Raw genomic sequence first — 15,862 nt, 5'->3', positions numbered from 1 at the left:
TAGTTTGTTTAGTGTTTCCCACCGGATCATCATGGAGGAAGGAGCAGAAAGACAGCAAGAATAGAAAGGACTGGATTCCTGCTATGAAACAATGCTTTCTTAATGGGACAACTCTTGCACACATGAACTCATAACAGTTGGGGCTACACGCACAAGACCTGCACAAGATCAAGCCAGCCAGAGTTCCTATATGAACCATCAAGGGGCTCAACAAGTCTCATTTTTAATTGAGAAGCTGTTGGCAGTTAGTGGCTATTGAGGAAGGGAGCATCAAGTTGTTTTTTTTTTTTTTTTTCCTTCACGAATTCAGTCCCTAAATGGCTACCCATGTTCCAGTAGATGGCTCTACATCTGGGTGCATGTTGGCAGCCCTAAGTGGACTCAACAAGTTTTAAAAAAAAGAGCACACGAAACAGAGGGGGAAATACTGTAGAATCAGGGGGAAAGTGGAAGACATGGAGGGGAAAGAATGAGGGTGGATTTGATCAAAACATGTATGCATGAAAATTTTAAACATAAAAGACAATATAGGATTATTACTCCCCATAGCTAAAACACTTCTCAGATGTTGCCGGAAATATTAAAAAACGACTCAGGATCTGACAGCGCTCATGTCTGGCAAGACAGTGGGGAGTCACAGAGCTCCTATCTGGCAAGCTAACTCTCAGGTGGGGTCAGACTGCACCCAGTCTTTCCTTTGTTACAACTTGGCATGTGACTCATTCTTGGCACTATTTAGTTAACAACAACAACAACAGCAGCAGCAGCAGCAACAAATAAAACTCTAACTCTCAGGCTAATCTCAAATTTCTAGTGGATTCGTGCCTGGCTATCTCAGTCAGTAGAGCATGAGACTTTTAATCTCAGGGTCGTGGGTTCGAGTCCCTCATTAGGCACTACCTGATCTGGGAGGTATTAGAAGAGAAGAGCAGCTGGCTGCAGGCAGGGGAAGATCCAAGAGAACAGGGTGGGGGTGGGTGGTGGGGGGGTGGGGAGGGAGGCGAAATGGCAGCAGACATGTACCCGTGTGTCTCTAGCAGTCTCAGGTAGTTACTCATATTAGAAGGTTAGATGATTGGGATAACAATTCTATATTTTGTGGGCATCTTGTGTATTGACATTTACTGATATATGAAACCTTTGGTTAACTATAATCATCTAGAATTTTGCTTTACTTGGTTGTTAGGTGGTGTGGTGGCTGACTGTGGGGTGGAAGACCATGGTGTGGTGGGGCTAGTGTGGCCCCGTCCTGCCAAGATGAGAACACCTGGCCGTGGCAAGGTAGCTCACAAGTCATGCTCATAGCATGGGAACATGGCACCAGAACTGGGAGCTGGTGGTCTTCTTTGCACTGCGGGAGCCTCCATTAGTGTGGAAACTTAGAGCCTGCAGCCAGGCAGCCGCAGCTCTCTTCTAATAACTCCTGAAACACTCAGCCCCATAAAATATAATGAACAGAGATGAGGGATCAAAAATGCCCTTAAATATTTTTTTTTGTGTAAGTTGATTATCAGTGGTAGGTAGTACACACACACACACACACACACACACACACACACGCACACGCACACGCACACGCACACACACACACACACACACACACACACACACACACACTATTCCGGTACTGATAAGACATGCTCAGAAATTTTTAGTTACTTCCCAGATTACTTTCCAGTGAACTATCCCTTTGGGCTTCTCTCCTTATACATAGAAAGTTTATCTACTGATCAATTTTCAATCACAGTATTTACAAAGGTCTCAGATACCAATCTGCAGCCAGGTTGTTCTGGAACATTATCTAGTCATCAGTTTGGCGGCTGGTTTACATCTTTCCCAGCCGTTTCACGTTCTACAATTTAGCATCTTTCTATGTCTTTCTCTTGCTTTACCTCTGAGATCAGCAAGTAGGACACGGCCTCCACATACTGGTCCAAACTCAAATGACAAAGCTGGGCTGAGAGGCATTGCCATCCCATAACTTGGAAGACTGAAGCAGGAGAATTATGAGTTTATGTCCTGCCTGGGCTACATAATACCTTATCTCAAAACAAAAACAAAAAGAAAAACTTACTTCCTACACCAAAACCAACCAACAAAAACTAAACAGCAGCAGCAATGACACAAATCCAACCCCAAACTATAGTTTTCTTTTGATTAAAACTAATTCTCTATACATCCCTTTGGCAATCCTCATTCCTACCACAGTTAAGGGTAGCATCACCTCTTATAAAATGTATCAGTATTTGCTCCATCATGTAAGTCTCCCCAATAGCAATAGTATCTTAAAGTAGAGAGTACTGTGTAATTCACAATTCCATGGACCAGCCAGGAAATGGTTTAGGTTTACACTAGCTCAGCTAATCTTGCTGGGCTTTCTTCCGTGTCTGTTGGCTGGTGGTTCAGTGATCTGCCGTGTCCTCACACATCGTGGCCAGTGAGCAGACTGCATTTGCTTTCCTTCCGTGTGCTCTCACCTCGCACTTAGCTTGGGGCCATTCCACAGGGTAGCACCACAGTTTCTGATTCGGGAAGAGAGAGTGGGCCACGTTCTTTTCAAGTCTTTGCATTATTTTTTTTTAATTGGGTATTTTATTTATTTACATTCCAAATATTGTCCCCCTTCCCAGTTGTGCTGTGTTTGCTAATGGCAGCCGGAATCACTGAGTCACTGCAGGCAGGTGTCACAGGGGAGCATGCTGTGGTATCGTCTTTCTCTTTGTCTGAGAAAAACTCTTCCTAATTTTGTTGTCCTTGCCCTTCCTGGTGGGACAAACTTACAGATCTGTCAGTGTCAGTGTACAAATGCCCTCTTTAGGTTAGCTATCCTGAAGTTTAGAACTTGGACAGATTTAAGTTTTCCTGTGCAATACAAAGCCTTGTGGGTCAGGACCATGCCTAGTTCACCCAGCGCCAAGAGTCTGTGTGTAACACAGAATCTGGGACACAAGAAACACTGGTTAGAGATGAACAGCAGTTCCCTGAATGACTCAGAACCTCTGTACTCTGTACCCTGTTATCTAGATCCTATTTATTTACCATATTTTATCTTTGGCATTCTGTTCATCAGTAAGACCATCTTTAATTAGCACCACACTCTGACTGAGCCAACAGCACTTCCTTCTAAACATCTTCATAGGAGAAGAACATGTTTGTATATATAGACATGAATTCTTGCTCAGAGGTTAAGTATAAATGACTCTTGTGTCAATTCATTACATTTGCCTCCTGTCTTAGGGTTTTACTGATGTGAACAGACACCATGACCAAGGCAACTCTTATAAGGACAACATTTCACTGGGGCTGGCTTACAGGTTCAGAGGTTCAGTCTATTGTCATCAAGGAGGGGCATGGCTGTGTCCCGGCAGGCGCGGTACAGAAGGAGCTGAGGGTTCTACTTCTTGTTCTGAAGGCCTTTAGCATAATACTGGCTTCCAGGCAGCTAGGATGAGAGTCTTAAGGACCACACCCAGTGACACACCCACTCCAACAAGGCCACGCCTACTCCAACAGAGCTACACCTTCTAATAGTGCCGCTCCCTGAGCTGAATGTATACAAACCATCACACCTGCCCACCGCCTTTCAGAGGGTATTAAGCTACTGAGTGAGTGAAAGTTGTCCACATCAAGATAGAACTATGCTTGGGAGATTTTCCAGTGTCTTGCCCACTTTGCTCTGACTGTAGCTATTTTAGAGATAGTTCAAAAGTGAGAATCTGTCAGGAAGCAGGACTCTTTTTTTTTTGTTTGTTTGTTTTTTTCTAGACAGGGTTTCTTTATATAGCCCTGGCTATCCTGGAACTCACTCTGTAGACCAGGCTGGCCTTGAACTCAGAAATCTGCCTGCCTCTGCCTCCCAAGTGCTGGGATTAAAGGCGTGCACCACCACCGCCCAGCATGGAAGCAGGATTCTTAGATTCATCTTTCTTGTGCAACATTTGAAGTCCAACCTGCACCCTGAAGATGTTCTGTAAGGTGAAACTACCACAGAAAAGCTCAAAACAAAAGCAAAGAAAAACAAACAATATAACAATGCATGGAAGGCTTCTTTGGATACTAGAAGTATTCAGTCAAATATTTCTTAAATAAAAAATATCTTCATTGTCCTTGGAGAATAAGTACTATGTGATTTAAATAAACCTGGTTAGTTTGGTCGCTGTGGAATGGTCTATAGCCTCACATACCCTGCCTTCTGCAATTGCTCAGTTTTCCTTCCTATGGAAAAGAGATATTTATGATATTATAATTAATAAGATAGCTATAGAGTCAATGCACTTTAAAGAAAGAAAAACGTTGCCTCCTCTAACACAGTAGTTGATCATCAATCGGTCATCAAGTACTTACATTCCGGATCTTTCTGTAGGTTCAACAAAACCAAACAAATACTGGTCCTTCTTCTCTGATTGAGCCCACAACATAGAGGGATGACAGACAAAGGTGAGATCATCATCCGTAGTAAATAAGACTGCCTTTCCACAGATGGTGTGGTAATTAATTGTGTCTGCAGGGTTCACAGAAGCGCAGATGTACACCCTGAGCCTGGAAGAATGGGTACAATTTCACCAGAGGGAGAAGACACAAAGGGCGTTTTGGTCAGATGTCTGCTTAGAATCAGTATCAAGAGAGTCACTTCCTGAGTATGGCAATGATAAGTGACAGGGGGCGGATGCCCAGAGGCACAAGAAGCAGCTGTAGCTGCTGCTTTTCTTTTCTGTTCTGCATTAAACAAGACAAGCCAAATTCATAAAACAAAGCAGCATCAAGCACAAAGAACCATGACAAAGAAACAAAGTCCATAACTCTGTATGTACCCTAAAAACCTGACAAAGCTCCTACCTGAGCTTAGGATGCTTGGGTTTTTATACTGGGCATGCGGATCTCTGAATTCAGAAAGGACAAAGCGTGTGGAAAGTGACTGACAGTATTTGGACAAAGGTACATTCACACACTTGAGCAAGCATTCATTAACTAAGCAGGAAAATGAAAAAATGCTTTGCTTCCAATTATAATTTTGCAGAAACCAAAAAGGCCTATTGCTCCCCTATACCCACGCTCAACCTTCTACCAAGGGATCAACGTGATACATTTTTAAGGGTAGAAATCTGTGCAAAATAAATTGAAAGGACGTTTTAAAGGTTAAAGACAACATTTTACACACATACACATATGCATACATATACACAAACACAGAGAGGCACATAAAAGAGATATACAACACAAGCTCATTCCTTTATTTGTAAATTGTAAATTGAAGGTTCACAGGTAGGCTGGATGTGGTGGCTTATAATCCTAGGCTTCATAGGCTGAGATAGGAAAAATGTAGGATAGAGGACAGCTTGGGCTACAAAGGGAGACCCTGTATTATATGTATATATCCAGAGGGAGACCCTATGTTGTGTGTGTATCCAAAATATGACATATAGAAGGATGCTTTTGTAAGTGAAAGGGGGAGTAAGCCAGGTGTAGCCCTGGACTGTCCCAGGCATAATTAGGTTCATGGTGATACTCACTGGAGGAGCCAAATCAATAGTTCAATAGGATACAATGATGGTCTTTGTCCCCCTTTGAGGAGAATCTGGGGCTTCTGGCTTTGGTACACTAGGAGTCTTTGGTTAGGCAGAAGTTATTATCTAGGTTGGCTAGGGAAACAAAATAGTGTGTGGTTAAGAACATTGACTCATCTCAGATGCTGGCTAAGTAACCTTGGACAAATTACATCACTTCTCTATTTTGAAGCCTCCTTTTCTGTTAATTGGAAACAATTGTCAGTTGTTATGAAAATCAGATGACTTAATAAGTGGAAAGTGCTACCAGTAGTTGGTAATAAGTAGAGCTTACTGCATTAGTTATTTCTTTTTTTTTTATAGTTATACAATTTTATAGAGTACAAAAAAAAAAAAAAAAAAAACCCAAGCCTTCCTCCCAACTGAACAACAGTTCCAAGAACAATAACCCAACTTATACCATTAATTTTACCTGCAATTTAAGTTTATTTAAGAATAGCCAAGAAGCGGCATTCAGTGGAGCTGGAAACCTTGCTTCCCAGAAAGAAATGCCTACTGGATTGTAATGGTACAGACTGACAATGGAAGAATCTAGAATGAACTAGATACAAATCTCTGGGCATGTCAGACCCTCTCTTACTGTGGGTAGCACCCTCTATGGGCTGGGCTCCAAGACAAGGCTGAACACTAGCCTCATCTCCCTCTATTATCTGACCATAAATGTGATTGACAGCATCCTCACACTGCCTCCAAGCATTCCGTGTCTGGCTGACCTGTACCCTGGATCTGTGAGCCCAAGTAATCCTCTGTCCCACAAGATGCTTTTGTCTGGAACTTTTGCTCATGGCAATGAGGAAAGTAACTACCATGGAGGATTTCTATTGAAACAGGTAAGGGGAGACTTGACTGTTTTGGTCTAAACTTTGAAATTCTCAAGACTGGCTTAGACCCTATTGGACTTACTGCTTAGATAGATGCATTTTTAAGGCAAATAAACCCTAATACTATCCCTAACCCTAATCCTCTAACCCTAACCCTTTAACCCTGAGCCGAAGTCTTAGCATAGCCCTAACCCTAAATGATGTTGAAAAAGAAAACCACCTAAAATAGCTAGAACAGTTCCAGAGAGGTCCATATTTAGATGCTTTGAGTTATGATAATGGCGGGCGTCTGTCATTATCACAAGTAATAATACTATGATTATAATAATAAGTAATAACAATTGGAGTTAAAATTCTTCACTTGATCTTAGCCAAAAGGCCGAGAAGCGGTGGAGTTAAAATTCTTGAGCCCAGTAGATGCTAAGGTCCTACCTTAATTGCTTCATAAGTATTAACTCATTTAAACTTTGTGACAAAGATTTGAAGTAAGTACTATTTGATAGATGAGGTTTGGAGAGGTGAAAAATATGTATTCATTTCAGCCTTTCCTGAGGGCCATACACACCAGGCACGTAGTGTTTATTGAATCAGATTTATTCGTAGGCTTATTAACAATTTCTAGCAGAATTTATGTGGTTAATTTTTTTTAAAGCAAGGAAGATTTGAGAGTTTATTTAGAGGAAAAACATTTACAGCTGCTTTGCCTATATTTGTTCTTGGTATTTTGATTTCTGCAAAACCATGAGAGTTAGTAATTATGAACAACACTTCAAATAACCTTTGAAGCAGCATCTGAGGTGAGGATGGAAATGCTGAATGAGAGTTGAGATTCTGGAAATCAGCCTGGCAAGTGAATGTAAGATATTTAAAATAAACCAATTATACTTGGCTCTGGAAAGCATTATTGTGGATATTTTTTCCTACAAAGATTTGATTCCTAATTGTGTTTACCTCGAGACAATATTGTCATTGCTTTTCTCTTCCAAGCTTACATCAGCTGATGAGGGAGGGGCGGTAGCAGCATTACCGGGCAGTTCTGATTGAGTAGAGAATCTATACAAAAGTACTCACCAGCCAATAGTTCGCTTGCAAAAAAAATGTGTGAAGGACTAAGAGGTAGCCAAGCATCAAACCAGAAAACAGGAAAAACAGACTTGGCAGAGAATACAGCAAAGATACTTCAGGGTAGCCATTATCAGTGCTGACCATGGAGGTAAAAGGTGACAGTTTTTATAAGCAGCGCTTTGTGATTGGTTGACAAAAAGATGACGTTTTATTCTACTGCCCTGAATCAGTCACAGAAAATAAGGACAGAAGGAATAATAGTCTTGAGCGGTGTATCCTAACTAGTCATATTTAAAATTTAAAGGGTCAGGCTCATGAAATGATGAGGGCTAGATTAAATGCTTTTCTAAATACTGAACTGATAAAATGGGCCATTCCTATTTCTCCCTTACTGTGCCTCAGTTTGTTTATTTAAATATGAACCTGGCCATAATCTTTCTTGGTTTTTTTCTTTTTCTTTTTCTTTCTTTTTTTTTTTGTGTGTATGATATGTGTGTGGGTGAGGTGAGGGGTCACATGTGTGTATACTACACTGTGTGTAGAGGTCAGAGGACAAACTCAGTTGCTGGTCTTTTCCTTTGGCTTTGTATGAGATAGTCTCTTCTCTGTTGTTTGACACTGAGCACCCAAGGGATTCTCCTGTCTCTGCTGTCATCTTGCTCTAGGTGCATATGTAATTACAGATATGTCTACAGTGCATAGCACCCAGCTTTTGCATGAGTTCTGGAGGTTTGAACCCACGTTCTCATGTGTACATGGCAAATTCTTTACCCACTGAGCCATCTTCCTGGTTCCAAAGTTGTTAGTCACAAGACTTTGTTCAGCAAGCACTCATTAACCAGTGACTGTGGGAACGGTAGCCAAGAGGAGAGGAAACAATGAAATACTAGAAAAGCAACCACACACAAAAACTGTCATGTAATTATAAATATTTAAAATACTAAGAAAAAAATCACAGTGTTTCTCAGAATAGCAAGGACGTCTTGATCTAAACAGGTGTGTGTTGGGAAAAGGAGGTGGAAGAGGAAAAAGAGGAAAACTGGAGAAGGAGGAGGATGAAGAGGAAGATGAAGATGAGGAGGTGAAGGAGGAAGAGAGATTGGAGGAGGAAGAGGAGGAGGAGGGGGGAAGAAATTCTCTTTGAATATGTTATATTTTATAACACAGGTAGGATACAGAGAATTAGGCAAGGCCAGGCCAGGCCAGTTATGACAAGGCCAACATTTGGTACCTATGAAGTTAGGTACAAAACAAACGTCCACTTAGCATTGAGCATGTAGATCATTTGGTAGAGGGCTTGCCTTGTGTGCACAATGTCTGATGAATAATGTCTTTTAGTAAAGAAATGGCAGAAAATCAGACATGGTAACCCATACCTATAATCCTAACACTACCAGCAGGACCAGGAGTTAAAGGTTATCATTGACTCTGTAGTGAGATTGAAGACAGATCAGGCTACATGAAACCCTGTCTGAAAAAAAAAAAAAGGAAACAAAAAGAAAGAACAGAAAAGAAACCATTGACTCTCCTTTCTGGCCTGGTCTAAATGGAGACAGGAACATCACAAAGTAACAACAGAGCATAAGATATGTTGCAGAATCAAGCAAGTAGAGGGCTCCCAATGACTCAGCATAAGCCTGATGTCCTGAGTGCCATCGCCCTAACCCACTAAAGGTGTAGGCGACAACGGATCCACACTGCTGTATTCTGATCTACACGTGAGAATCATAACACGTGTGCTCGGTTGCTTGTAGCCAACCATCAGACTGAGCCTGGGGACCCTAATGGAGGAGTTAGGGGAAGAACTGAAGGAGCCAAAGGGGTTTGCAACCCCATAGGAAGAGCGACAATATCAACTAACCAGACCCTCCAGAGCTCCCAGGGACTAAACCATCAACCATGGAGGAACCCATGGCTCCAGCTGCATATGTAGCAGAAGATGGCCTTGTTGGGCATCAGTGGGAGGAGAGGCCCTTGGTCCTATGGAGGCTCCTCAGTGTAGGGGAATGCTAGGGTGGGGAGGTGGGAGTAGGTGGGTGGGGAAGCACCCTCATATAAGCAGGGGGGGAGGGCTTGGGGTAGAGGGTTTTCAGAGGGGACACCTGGAAGGGGGTAACATTTGAAATGTAAATAAATAAAACAACCGCTAAAAAAATAAACCATCAGGAAAACAAAACAATACAAAATTAAAAAAAAATACAAGTGGGATGGATGTATTACATTTTATTTATTTATTATAAATAATATTACATATTATTTATTTATTTATTTATTTATTTATTTATTTATTTATTTATTTATTTATTTTCAAAAGTGCCAAGACAGACAAAGTTCTGTGAATTGAGACAGGTAGGAGGTGGTCACCACGAGATGTCAATTGTTCTCCGTAGCTCAAGCCAATCTCCTGCTGGACAAACAGGTAAGGCATAAACCACCTTCTGAGAATGTTAGAAATTAAACAGTACAAGAAACAACACCTCTAAAACTCAGATGACAGACAGAAGGGATTTACTGCTCTTCCAGCAGCAAATTCTAAAGGTACACTATTTATGATTGCGTTTGTTGGTACGTTCAGAGTATTTTTCCTGTGCTGGGGATAAGGGATTCTAACAACATTTTTTTTTGTACTTAACGCTGGATTCTGCAAAAAAGCCTCTGAAGGAGTCTGACATTAAAAGTAAAAACGATTTAAAACTTTATGCTTAAATATAACCTCACATACACACGAAAGCTGTGTGGGAGGCGGCACTCCCAGGCTTGGGAGGGTTTAGAAGAGTCTTTTATGATGGTCACAGCTTGTGAGATCATGTGGTGTGAGTTCTCAGACAGGGGAATCCTTGGCAGCTCAACATATATAATCTCATTTTCCTCAGAGCAGAAGATTCCATATGCAGGTTTTAATATCACATTAAGACATAAAGAATTGTTCTTTAATTATGAGGACAACTCAGCCCTTCCTTGTATTTTCCTTCCTAGAAGCAGCTTTGTTATGGAATGATTTCATGCCATACCAGGTAATAGAGAGGTGTCATTCATGTAGAAACACATGTGGATTTATATTTCGTTGTGGATCCTAAATAGGAATATGCATTCATGATTTCTATTTTCATAAAATTAGATGGATTAAGTGAGCAAGCCCCAACTATATAAATCCGTATGGACAACAGATGCAATAATGGACAAAATACTTAGGAAATTAAAGTAAAATCAAAGGAAATAAACATACTATTTTCCTGCCAATCCTTAATTATTGATAAGTAAATTATGATCTACTAATTCAATGACTTCTGAATATCATTCCATCAGGGATCCCAGCTTATCTGAGTTCTGCTTTATATTATCTGGGTAGCAAAGGAAATATATAAAGTTTAGTACTAAGACTAAATCAGATAATAATTATTGAGCAGCCTCTATGTGTCACTCAACAGTCCTAGGATTTTCTAGGTTTTATTGATATTTCATTGACAAGTATCCCTTTGAAATAGGTATTATAGTAATCTTCATTTAACAGATGAGAGAAACAGTAGAAAAATTGGTCAGTCAGTTAGCTTGTAACTTTAGTCAGACTTGGAATCTTATTTTCTTACAACTTTATAACATGAGAAATCAAAATAAATATATACATACATATGTATGTATATATATATATGTGTGTATGTGTGTTTTGCTTCTTAAAAATTCTTCAAATACACATTTGAATATATATTTTTCTCTATATAGTTGTATAAACAGAATTTTCAATAGAGAAACACTGCTTACATCTATACCTCATTTTTAAATTTGATTATTTGGGGTTTTTTTTTGATATCTAGTTTCTTGAGTTCTTTATATATTTTGGATATTAATCCTCTTTCAGATATAGAGTTGGTAAAAATCTTTTCCCATTCTGTAGTCTGCTTCTTTACCTAAACATTGGTGTCCTTTGACTTACAGAAGCTTTTCACTTCCATGTGGTCCCATTTATTAATTGTAAATCTTAGTGCTGTGATAGTGGTGTTCTTTTCAGAAAGTTTTCTCCTGTTCAAAGCTATACCCCTCTTTCTCTTGTCAGGTTCAGTGTATCTGGTTTCATGTTGATATCTTTGATCTGTTTGGATTCGAGTTTTGGGTAAGATGATAAGTGTGGATCTTTTTGGATTCTTCTGCAGGCAGACACCCAGTTTGCTCAGCACCACTTGCTGAAGATACTGCCTTTTTCCCAGTGTATATTTATGGCGTCTTTATCCATAATCAAGTGTCTAAATGTATATGTGTCTGGGTCTTCATTTCAATTCCATTGATCCACCTGTGTGTGTTTTTATGCTAGTTCCATGAAGGGTTGTTTTTTGCTTTTTTTTTTTTTTTTTTTTTTTTTTTTTTTTAAGATTTGTTTGTTTTATGTATGTGGTGAATACACTGTAGCTGTCTTCAAACACACCAGAAGAGGGCATCAGATCCCATTACAGATGGTTGTGAGCCACCATGTGGTTGCTGGGAATTGAACTCAGGACCTCTGGTAGAGCAGTAGGCACTCTTAACTTCTGAGTCATCTCTCCAGTTCTCCATGCAATTTTTATTACAATTGCTCTATAGTAGAACTTGAAATCAGGAATGGTGAGACCTTCAGTAGTTCTTTTCTTTGTACAGGATTGTTTCAGCTATCCTGGGTTTTTGCTTTTCCATATATAGTTGAGAACTTCTATTTCAAGGTCTGTAAAAAATTATGTTGGAATTTTGATGGACATTGCATTGAATCTGTAGATTGTTTTTGGAAGGGCAGCCATTTTTTTCTTTTTTCTTATTTATTTATTTATTTATTTATTTATTTATTTATTTAGCTATGTTAGTCCTATTGACTAACATGGGAGATCTTTTTGATGTCTTCTTCAATTTCTTTCTTCAAAGACTTGACGTTTTTATCTATAAGTCTTTCATTTGTTTGTTAGTGGTACCCCAAGATATTTTATATTATTTGAGGTGGTTTTCTGTTATTTCTGTCTCAGTCCACCGTTTGTATATAGAAGGGCTACTAATTTGTTTGAATTAATTTTGTATTCAGTACTTTGATGAAAGTGTTTATCAGCTTTCAGAGTTTCCTGGTGGAATTTTTAAGGTCACTTATGATACTATCATTTCATCTGGAAATAACAATACTTTGACTACTTCCTTTTCCTCTTGATCTCCTTCAGATTTCTTACTGCTCTAGTTAAGACTTCGAGTACTATATTGAATAAGTACCAGGAGAATGGACAACTGTGTCTTGTTCCAGACTTTAGTGGAACTTCTTTGAGTTTCTCTGCATTTGATTTTATATTACGTTTAGGCTTGATGTATTGCCTTTATTATATTTAGGTATATACATGATCTCTGTAGTCTTTCCAGGACTTTTTCTGTGAAGGGGTGTTGAATGTTGTTAAAGGCCCTTTCTGCATCTAATGAGATGATCATGTGTGGGTTTTTAATTTCAGTTTATTTATATGATGGATTATATTTATGAATGCTCATATATTGAACCACCTCTGCATCACTGTGAAGAAATCTACTTGTTCATAGTAGACGCTTAAATATAAGATGCTCTCTTACTTTTCTTATCTCCAAGAGTGAGAAAATGTTTTTGAAGAAATATGTATGCAGCTACATAAATACATCCAGTTTCAAGTACATTTGAGTATGGCCCTTTTTCTTTTTAGAGAATACTTTGTGCAGTATTTCTTTCCTAAGATACACTTTGAACAATGCCACTGTATGTACTGTATATGAATATTCTTTTTCCTTTTTATCTTTTTACTATCTGGACATATTTTTAGATCTTCATTAATTTCAAATCCAGTGATCTGTTTTTCAGATCGCATCTCTCAAATAATTTCCTATCCACCTTCTTTTGAAACATTAACCTTTCATGGTTTCCTGAATACTTTCCCCCCTTTTCTTTCACCTTATGTTTTCCTTGTTAATTTGTTTTAACTTAGTCATTTTATAAAATTAAAATTAAAAAAATCATATGGATGGGTGCATTTTCTGCAGGTGTGTATAACACATGCATGCAGTTCCAGAGAATGCCAGAAGGGGCAACATACACCTGTTACTGTAGTTATACAGACCATTGGGTTCTGGGAGTTGAACCCATGTCTTCTGCAAGAACAACCACTTTTAAAGTAAACAGTACTTTTAACCACTGAGCCATATTTCTAGTCTCAATTTTATTTTTAATTGTGTGTGTGTGTGTGTGTGTGTGTGTGTGTGTGTGTGTGTAACTTCAAGAACTCAATGCCTGGAGAACAGAAGGTATGGGACCTTCTGGAGCTGGAGATATAGGTAATTGCTAGCTGCTTGTTCTGAGTGCCAGCACATGACCTGATCTTGAGTAGTATTTTGTCCTATTGCTGCATCATCTTTCCAGCCTCTTTCATTATTTAAATCTTAAAAGCTAGTGATGTTTATGATTCCATCCACCACTGTCTTCTCTTCTGTCTCATTGTTAAATCCCAGAGTCACCATGCGTACTAGGCACTGAGCATGTAATTTTCCACGATGACAGTTTTTCTTCATCTAGTTCACAGGGCAGAAGTGTCAACATTTGGAATGTTGGAATACAGTCTTGGACTCCTGCCCTCTCTGATTACCAGGGTCAGGTTTGGAATCATGGAGATGGTTCAAAAGCTGTAGTTGTAGATAACCAGGAAATTCATATCAACAAACACAGTGTAAATTATAGCAAACAAGTACTGTAGATATAGGATGAACATTTTCCTGTTTTAATGGAGATGATGTCTGCCTTAGTAATTTTTCTGTGGCTGTGATAAATACCTCTGTATAAACAACAGAAGGAAGGAGATGTTTAGTTTGGTTCATAATTCCAGAGTACAGTCCACCAGGGCCAGGGAGCCAAGCCAGCATTGTGGAGGCACAGTGGTAGGAGCAGAAGGACACACTTTGGATACATCCATACTTAGGAAGCAGAGGTGACAAATGCATGCTTCCACTTAGTTTCCTTTCTGTGTTTATGCATGTAGCATTCTAGTCCCCAGAAACTCAGAATATCCAAGAAACAATTCACATATCAAATGATGCCCAAGAAGAAGGAAGGAGAATCCCCTGGTCCTGGAAAGGCTCAATGCAATAGTGTAGGGGAATTCAGGACAGGGAAGCGGGAAGGGGTTGATTGGGGAACAGGGGGAAGGAAGAGGGCTTATGGGTCTTTTGGGGAGGGGGGATCCAGGAAAGGGGAAATCATTTGAAATGTAAATAAAGAATATATCTAATAAAAAAAGAAAAAAAGGAAAGAAAATGAGACCATCCACAGTATGAGAGTCTCCTCACCTCAAATACTAATCAAGGTAATCCCTGTAGACATGGCCAGAGCCCATGTTCCAAGTGACTCTAGATCTCATTGAGTTGGTAGCTGAGATTAAGCATCATACTATCCACACATTAATATAAGATACACTTAAAGTAACAACCACAGCACTGTTAGGATGTGCAACTTTAGTACCTACTCAAATCAGTGTTCTATTGCAGTGAAGAGACAACATGACCCCAGGAACATTTATAAATGAAAACATTTAATTGGGGGCTAGTTTACAGTTTCAGAGCTTTAGTTCTTCATCATCATGGTAGGAAGCATGGCAGCATGGTGACATGCTGCAGACGTGGTTCTGGAGAAGGAGCTGAGAGTTCTACATCTTGGTCTGCAGCCATCGAAAGGAGACTATGAGCCACACTGGGCACAGGAGACCTCAAAGCCCTCCCCCACAGGGATACACTTTCTTGAAGGCCACATCAGCTCCAAAAGGCCACACCTCCTAATGTGCCACTCCCTATGGGCCATGCATTCAAATACGTGAGTCTATAGGGGTAATTCCTATTTAAACCACCATAGCTCCTAATGATAAAACAATGTTTTTCTAGATATTAAGTTTTTAAGACTGTTGTACCATTTGAGTACCTTATAGAAGCAATGTTGGATATTAGAAGTTAGTAAAACAACTCTTGTTCATCTAGTTCATAGTGTTCTTTCAGGATAAAGTGTCATCCAAGGGCTTCTCTTCTTATGTATAACAATACTGCTTGTCCATCTTTGAAATATTTCTGGTTACCTTTGTATGTCATTTTCTATTTAGGGAAACTTCAAATGTTTTCTTTCCTCTTTTGCCATTTCCCCAAAAGGCATGCTAGCTCTCCTTTTATATTTCTAACATTTAAAGTCGAAGATTAAATTAAACTTTAAACAAGATTAAACTTCAAATTGCAATTCATTAAAACAAATCCGAATTTTAAATGAAGTTGAAATTCAATTAAATAAAATGGCTTAAATGAAATTAAATGTAGATTTAAAATTTAAATTCATCCAAAAAAGAGGCAGAATTAGTTAAAAGGAGTTAATTCCTTAAAAGGAGTTAGGTTATCTTGCCTTGATTTGAAGCAAATTAGCAA

General features: G+C 39.3%; 1 non-coding gene and 1 pseudogene across 1 annotated transcript; one reads left to right on the top strand and one right to left on the bottom strand.

Moving 5' to 3' along the window:
- The first annotated feature begins 823 nt into the window (after positions 1-823).
- Positions 824-896, top strand: Trnak-uuu (transfer RNA lysine (anticodon UUU)). Its single transcript has one exon. It is a non-coding gene; the product is annotated as a tRNA-Lys (tRNA).
- Positions 897-6,609: 5,713 nt separating this feature from the next.
- On the bottom strand, positions 6,610-6,776 carry LOC127683936 (uncharacterized; annotated as a pseudogene).
- Positions 6,777-15,862: the final 9,086 nt, after the last annotated feature.

This window comes from Apodemus sylvaticus, chromosome 4, assembly GCF_947179515.1.
Source record: "Apodemus sylvaticus chromosome 4, mApoSyl1.1, whole genome shotgun sequence".
NCBI classification, from domain to species: Eukaryota; Metazoa; Chordata; class Mammalia; order Rodentia; family Muridae; genus Apodemus; species Apodemus sylvaticus.
Note: the sequence above shows the minus strand (reverse complement) of the source record. Positions and strands in the feature narration are given on the sequence as shown.